The 8,906-nt window shown below is 38.4% G+C and overlaps 1 pseudogene; it reads left to right on the top strand.

Moving 5' to 3' along the window:
* The first annotated feature begins 7,410 nt into the window (after positions 1 to 7,410).
* On the top strand, positions 7,411 to 7,532 carry LOC129871819 (5S ribosomal RNA; annotated as a pseudogene).
* The last annotated feature ends 1,374 nt before the right edge of the window (positions 7,533 to 8,906 follow it).

Raw genomic sequence — 8,906 nt, 5'->3', positions numbered from 1 at the left:
GATGTCTACAGGTAACCCCAACTCCTGAAACTCGTATATTAAGTACTTGGATGGAAGTATGTGTTAGGGAAACAATAAAGAATCTCCCTACGATTTGTATAAGGTGCTAAGAGAAGTTTTGTTTAATATTTGGGGACGAATGTTCTAAAGGGGGGAAGGATGTTACACCCCACACTTTTAAACTCAGAATGTCTCTTAAAGTTCCTTAGAAGTTAGCATGTGAGCCGAATAATCTACGATACTATCAAATGACTCTAAGGAAGGGAAAATATGATACCCCATAGTAGGGAAGGTTGGAAATAGAGTCGTAAGAATCTGAAAGGAATTAGAGGCGAAGTAATGAGTCTTAGGACTCGATTTATCTATGTAAAATATTAATGTAAAAGTCTTATATACTTAAGCTAGTGGAGGGCATACAAAACCTGCGTAGCACAGATTACATAGGCTCTTAAAATAAGGTGAGGTGACGAGCCCACAAGAGGGAGCAAAAACTAGTTTCCGAACTTACAAAAGTGAAGCAAGCAGGTGAAGAGTAGGCAGGTGACAAGCAAGCACCTCAAGTAAGCAGGTGACAAGCAAGCAGGTGACTCACCTACTTGCTTGGGGGGGTGGACCCCACTGCCACGTGGTGGCGTATGATAGGCCGCATGAGCCTAGGTTGCATCCTAGGGGGATGCCACGTGTCACCCCTAAGAGGCTGCCACGTGGTACCTTCTAAAGAGGGGTATATATGTGTATTTGGATGACTATTAAGTCATCCTTATTCCATTTGGAGATGAAACTCTAGTAACCAAAATAAGAGAGAAACGTTAGAGAAAGGCAACCATGGGTTTGGAAGATTAAAGGTAAGTTTTCAAATTTTCCTCCATGAATTAATTATCTACGGTGTTCCTCAACCACGTGAAGGTGTATATATATATCTTACGATGTCTACAGAATTAATTCTTCAGCTTGGAACTTGAGAGAAAGTTGAAATAACAAAGAGGGAAAACGTTAAAACTAGTTAACAAACCCGTTCTTGGAAAGGACAGTTGTTAGTAATATTGGTATAACTTCTTATGTACAATTTTGTTTTGGGTGATTCAATATGATTTGGAAATTTATTTCATAGGTATATAACTTTCATTTAGACTTTAAAATCCAGTTTTGCTTTTATTTTCACGAAAAAGGGTAATGAAGTGTAGAGGACGTACTTCCCAGATGTTGGTTTTGGAAATCTTACACGGACTGTTGTTGGTGGTTTGGGCGTATCTTTTTGTACATAATTTATGTAGGTGTGATTTGAAATTGTATGCGACCCTAAGACGTATGTATATAACTTTCATCAAGGACATAAATCTTGTTTCCCTCAACTACCCCTTCGAAATGAAGTGACAAAGTAAAATAGTAAGCTGTCTAGAATTCACATTTTGATAGTTTTGAGTTAGTTGTTTGGGGTTTGTATTATGTAATGTTGGTTTGAATTGCTTGTATATATGTTGAAGGTTGTTGTTGTTGGTTGGTTGTAGTTATTAAGGGTGTAATTGGAAATTCGGATAGGGCACATTATAGGGGAGGTGCTGCCCAATTTTTGTTAACGCCTTAACTAATTAAAGAACTAATCGAAGACACAAACAAGGAAATAGATTCCGTGAATACTAAGGTGCAACCTAAGATGCTGGAAAGCTAAGAGTAGTTGATATTTGTATTACTTTCATGTTGAATAGGTTCAGAGGATGATGAGACGAATGGGATAAGGAGTAACTCACAAGAGGTATGTAAAGCTTTCTCTTGGCATGTTTTGGTATAAGTTCGTACATCTATCTTTCTTTCCTTTTGGCAATGTTTAGCCTTAAGTGAACTGTATATGAAGTGCGGGGATAATTCCATTCCTAGAATTCCAAGTAAATCTCATAACCCCTATCCACTGTTCAGTATTAGAGTTCCTGTGAAGATTAAATATTGCCTAGTAGGGCTTCTATGTGTCAGAATGTAATGTATGGGAAGCTATCTCTCATTTCCATTGAGATGTATTTGATACGAAAATGAGATTATGATGCCATAGTGGTTCACTGAGCCGCATGAAGGGCCGTCTACGAAATATGTATATGAAGATCACCTGAAGGAAAGTACAGACTATATAGAGCTTATTCTCTTTCTTCTTTTAGGCATGTCCTTGTTTTAGTTGTAAGTTAAATCTGATTTGAACTCCGAGGTAACTCCATTCTGAAACATCTCTTAATTACTTCTAAATATTGAACTCCTATAATAGTCAAACTATTTCTCTGGAAACTTTTATACGTTAAAGAGGTAACAAATGTACAGGCTCTACGTCCTAAAGACTATAAGGTAATAAGTGTTTCTGATTCCATAAACGATTTGGCCCTACGTTACTACATGTATAGGGTCCCCGAGATCTCAATTGAGACAGCCCGTAATGGCATTTAGAGGACACTCGAGATGACTACACCACTACTCGGGTCCTCAAGTAAAAGCTTAACTTTCTTATTCTATCGAGTCTCTGATAATGATTTGAATTGCATATAGTTACTCACTAATCTACTCATGTATACTGTAACACTTCTTTCACCGAGTCCCAGGCTGGGTCCATTCGTGCACAACTCACTACATTATCTACTGAGTCCTTCACTAGAGGGTCGAGTACGTATGTATATATGTATGATGATGATGTGTTGCAATAAGGTGGTGATGGCGCCGGGCCTATGATGATCCTAAGATATGATTCAACGGACCCCTGAAAGGGCCGGCTATATTATATAATTTGAGCATGCATGCTTTCATGATTCATAGAGTACAGGTGCAGGTTTCCAATTTTGATATTTTATCCCCTGCTTCTCTACTTCAGATACGCTTCTAGTTGTATTACGTTATGTTTTACATACTCAGTACATATGTTTTACTGACCCCCTTTCTTTGGGGGGGATGCATTTCATGCCCGCAGGTTCAGGTACAGGTTTGGGAGTCCATCAGATTAGGATTCCATTCAAGCTCAGTTGGAAGAGGCTCAATTGTATCGGAGCCTAGTTATTGACATGAACCATGGATGTATAAAATTGTTTTGTCTATTCAGGGGTACGGTGGGGGCCCTCTCCCGCCATATATTATCGTTATTATTTTTAGAGGTCTGCAGACATGTATATGTGGGTTGTATATGTCAATTTGGTTCAGCTGGGTCTATATGATATTGTTACACCCCGTACTTTGGTACCTCGGAAGACTTCTTAAGCTTCTTAAGTTTCTGGGAAGGCTCTTAAGTTTCTTAGAAGTCGGCATGTGAGTCAGATAATCTATAATGCTATCAAATAATCCTAAAGAAAGAAGAATGATATGCTTTATAGTAGGGAAGATTTGAAATAGGGTTATAAGAATTCGAAAGGAGTTGGAGGCCAAGAAATGAGTCGTAGGACTCGATTGACTCACGTACGCTACCAACTTGGATGCCTTACATAATTAAGCTACTTGAGTATACGTTGAGATTAAGTAGCAAGGAATACATAGTCTCTTGAAGAAAGATGAGATTATGGGCTCACGAAAGAGAAATAAGGAAACAACGCGCCTACTTGAAGCAAGTAGGTGATGCACCTACTTGGACAAGCAGGTGATGCACCTACTTAGGGTCAAGTAGGTGATGCAGCAGCTTGGGTGGACCCCATGCTGCCATGTGGTGGCTTTGGATTAGATGCATGATTGAGGTGGCGCCCTAAGGAACTGTCATGTGTCACCCCTAGGGGCTTCCATGTGTCCCCACTTAAGGACACACATATATATATACATGTGTATTGCTGGATCAACTCACCATTCAACATGGAGAAAGAGCTATGAATTTGGTTAAGCAAGGTAAGCCTCCAATTTCATTCCATGAATTAATTATTTAAGGTATTCTTCATTTAAGCAACGATGTTTAACAACATAAAATTTATAGTTAGGAGTTTAAAATGAGACTGTTGTTAATAATAAGAGTATAACTCTTTGTGTAAAGCTTCGTTTAGAGTGATTCAAGATATTTTGGAAAGATATTTCATAGGGATATAACTTTTGTTTATACTATAAAACGGAGTTTTGCTTTTATCCTCTCAGAAAAGGATGATGAAGTATAGGTGAGGTGCTGCCCAGATTTCGTTTCAGAAATCCTACACGGGCTACTGTTGGTATTTTGAGAATATCTTTTGGTATAGAATTGTTGTAGGGTTGATTAGAAATTGTATGCGACCCTAAGACACATGTATATAACTTTAATTGAGCCACAAATCTTTTTTCTCTCAATTACCCCTTCGAAACTAAGCAACAATACAAGACAGTAGGCTGTCCAGAATCACGTTTTGATAGTTTTGGCGAGTTTGACAAGTTTAGGTTAAGGTAAGGGTTTTCCTTTCAATTTGGAGTTTATGGTGTTTTTATGAAGTGTATTATACGTTGTGTAAGTGGCTGTATATATGAAAATTCCATAAATATGATCGACGTTCGAAACAAAATAAATTGGAGTCGCTATAGTTAAATTGTAGTCGAAGCAAGGTGTTGTACTTGTGGTGTGTGGCTGAAGGTGTGTGGTGTGTGTTGCAGGGCCTAAATGTGTCCTAAAATAGGTGGGGGAGCTTCAGGTTGTATCCACACGACACCCCCGCTTCGTACGGTTAAAGGTTTTGCAAAACGGGAACTAGAAACCATATTTTGGTATCGTGGTTCCGAGCGAGTCATTTGGAGTTTATGTGGTATAAGATTGATGTGAATTGTATATTTATATGCTGCAGGTTATTGTTGTTGGTTGGTTGTATCTATTAGGAGTATAATTGGAAATTCGGATAGGGCACATTATAGAGGAGATGCTGCCCGATTTTCGTTAACTCTTTAACTAACTAAGGAACTAGTCGAGAAGGCGAGCAAGGAGATGAGTTCTATAAATAATCGTGTGTAACCTAAGGTGATGAAAAGTCTAAAGTTGTTGATACTTGTATTGCTTCCCTGTTACTTGGCATACGTATGTAAGCCTTATACTTTCTTTTAGCATGTATTTGGCATAAGTATGTAAATCTTATTCCTTATCTTAGCATGATTTGACATAATTATACAAAGATAATCTCCCTTTTTGGCATGGTTTTTACGAAGCAAGTATATGACTTTTATATGATTCCAAAGGAATTCCTATTCTTAAAGCCACTACGATGGACAATTTCTCGACTTCCAAAAGATATTTTTTTATGCCTTGATACATATATATGATTCCCAGAAGTTCTATTTCGATATAGTCCATAGTGACTTTCAAAAGGTACTTGATATGACTTTTTTCTCAATTTTGAACGAAAGCTCATTTTGATTATTCCATCGAGTCTCAAATATGATTTACATTGCATATAGTTTCTCACTAATTCACTCGTGGATGCCTTTTTGTTTCCTTTACCGAGCCCAGGCCAGGTTTTATTATCTTGCATACTTCTCTTCATTGTTCGCCGTGCCCTGACGTGAGGGGGCAGGTACGACTTGTACATGGGATTTGTGGAGTATGATGTGCCATGTACACATATGATATGATATGATCTGATATGACCATCTGATATGATATGATCTGTTATGAAGATATTCCCTACTCTTGATGTATGTTGTGTTTTGGCACCAATGACGGGGTGGCGACCATATTTTGTTCACCGCATCCCAGAATGGGCCAGATATGGCATATGTTTATCTGCATACATTATTTCTGGTTATGAAAAACATTTTGATATTCTGGGTATTTAGCTCACTTTTGCACACTCTGTTCTGGTAATATCTTTACTTGTTACAGTTCATGCTTTACATACTCATTACATATGTCATATTGACCCCCCTTTCTTCGGGGGGCTGCCTTTAATGCCCACAGGTACAGATGTTAAATTTAGGGATCTGCCAACTTAGGGTTTCCACTCAGCAATGTTAGAAGTGCTCCACTGTTTCGGAGCCTAACTTTTGATACTGGTCATTTTATATAAATGTTTGTTTATTCAGGGGTATGACTGGGCCCTGTCCTGTCTTATGACTAGGCTAGCATTCTATAGAGGTCTGTAGACTTGTGATGTGGGTTCTATATATATGTTTTGAACTTTATGTTCCGTGATGGCCTTAATGGCCTTCGTATGCTACATCTATTTTCGTGCGCTCTCTAGCAATTTTTTTTGATTTCTTCATATGTTTATTTGGCTAACATACTCAGTGGGGATAAGGGTACGTATGGGTGCCCTAATCAGACACCAATCACGGCCTATGGAGTTGGGTCATGACAGAAGTGGTATCAGAGCAGTTCGTCCTTGGAGTGTCTACTGACAGTGTCTAGTAGAGTTTTGTTTATCGGTGTGTTGTGCACCACATCTATAAACAGGAGGCTATAGGATATTTAGGATGCTACCTTTCTTTCATATCAAAGATTGTGCGATAGAGCCGAGTCATAGGGAATGAAATTCCTTATACTAACATATGGTTTCAACAGAAGGACAATATTGATAGAAGAAGGTGACCAATGATATTGGAAGTTAAAAAGTATGCAGGTAAGCAAAGACATGGAAGATATATGTCAGGTGAGGTATTGAAGTACGATTGACATGTAAAGTTACAAATAGAAAGGAAAAGTAGATAGGGCAGGGTAACAAGTGCAATTTGAGTCAAGCAGATGAGGTAAGTCTATTTTCATACTATTGATATTGGGCGCCCTGTGTGGCTGCGATATTATATGATCTGAATATATATACATGCGTGCCCTATGAGCCACTGTTGGCATTTTCTGCGTGCAGGTGTTGAGATAGTAAAAATCGTGAAGAAGGTCAAGCAGTGTTATACTATGGGACTGAATGCGAACATGATACCATGTGAATATAATGAAGGTCATTATGAGAATAAGTAAGGAATAATAAGGAAGTTCTAACAGAGTCACCCAAGATAGACATAAGTAACTGAATACGAGGATGGAGCAAAAGGAGAATGTATAGTCATAGATTTATAGGGGTAGTACAAGAATATGGTGTCAAGGTAAACCTAGTATTAAGGAAAGCTCGATATGCTGTTGAGAAAGTGAGCATCGGGTGCACAACAAAGATGAAAGCTCATGAAACATAAAGATATATTATGTATACATGACTCGAGTACCAATGATTATATTGGATTAGCACCTCACAAGTATGTTAAGATGTCGTACATGGGCAACTAAAGGTATGGGTGGTATAAAGAAAGGCATAGATAGGGTGCGGTATACCAAAGGTATTAGAAAGGAATCTTACGCATTTGAAAATTGGAAATAAGGGCATAAGTTATAACACAAACAGACAATGACATGGATACACCCTAAAGGAGGGAACTAGACGAGAGAAGTAAAAGGGTAAGAGAAAATCAACTAACGCTATCATATGTAAATGGGAACGCATAAACTTCAAATGAGATCCCATAAAGGATGGATGCGATCATACTAGCACTAACGCACCGAATCCCATCAGAACTCTGAAGTTAAGCGTGCTTGGGTGAGAGTAGTACTACGGTGGGTGACCCTCTGGGAAGTGCAAGAGGAAATGAAACACAAGTATCCGTACCTATTCCCTACATCTACAAGTAATCCTAACCTTTGGAACTCTGATATTGATTGCTCGATGAAAGTATATGTTATGGCAACGGGATAGGGGAACTCTCCATATAGTCGGTATAAGATTGGGAGAAAGGTTTTGGTTCACATTAGAGGACGAATGTTCTAAAGGGGGAAAGGATGTTACACCCCGTACTCTGGTACCTTGGAACGCTTCTTAAGCTTCTTAAGTTTCTGCAAAGGCTCTTAAGTTTCTTAGAATTTGTCATTTGAGTCAGATAATCTATAACGCTATCAAATAATCCTAAAGAAAGAAGAATGATATGCTTCATAATAAGGAAGATTTGAAATAGGGTTATAAGAATTCGACAGGAGTTGGAGGCCGAGAAATGAGTCATAGGATTCGATTGACTTGCGTAAGCTACCAACTTGGATGCCCTACGTAATTAAGCTACTTGATTATACGTCGAGCTTAAGTAGCAAGGAATACATAGGCTCTTGAAGTAAGATGAGATTACGAGCTCACAAAAGAGAAATAAGGAAACGACGCGCCTACTCGAAGCAAGTAGGTGATACACCTACTTAGGGTCAAGTAGGTGATGCAGCAGCTTGGGTGGACCCCCACGCTGCTACGTGGCGGCTTTGGATTGGATGCATGATTGAGATGGCACCCTAGAGGGATGTCACATGTCACCCCTAGGGGCTTCCACGTTTCCCCACTTAAGTACACATATATATACATGTGTATTGCTGGATCAACTCACTTTTCAGCATCTTTACACTTAAAAAAAATTGGAGAAAAACTTGGAGAACATAGAGAGAGAGCTACGCATTTGGTTAATCAAGGTAAGCCCTCCGATTTCATTTCGTGAATTAATTATTTAAGGTGTTCTTCATTTAAGCAATGGTGTTTAACAACATAAAATTTATAGTTGGGGTTTTGAGGAGGTTCTCGTTCTTGTCAACAAACCCATTTTTGGAATGAGACTGTTGTTAGTAATAATTGTATAACTCCTTATGTAAAGCTTCGTTTTGAGTGATTTAAGATATTTTGGAAATATATTTCATAGGTATATAACTTTTGTTTATACTATAAAACCCAGTTTTGTTTTTATCCTCTCGAAAAAGGATGATGAAGTATAGGTGAGGTGCTACCCAGATTTTGTTTCGGAAATCCTACATGGGCTGCTGTTGGTATTTTCGGTATATCTTTTGCTATAGAATTGTTGTAGGGATGATTTGAAATTTTATACGACCCTAAGACACATGTATATAACTTTAATTGAGCCATAAATCTTTTTTCCCTCAATTACCCCTTCGAAACTAAGCAACAATACAAGACAGTAGGCTGTCCAGAATTCACGTTTTGATA

Source organism: Solanum dulcamara, chromosome 10 (genome assembly GCF_947179165.1).
Source record: "Solanum dulcamara chromosome 10, daSolDulc1.2, whole genome shotgun sequence".
Classification (NCBI taxonomy): domain Eukaryota; kingdom Viridiplantae; phylum Streptophyta; class Magnoliopsida; order Solanales; family Solanaceae; genus Solanum; species Solanum dulcamara.
Note: the sequence above shows the minus strand (reverse complement) of the source record. Positions and strands in the feature narration are given on the sequence as shown.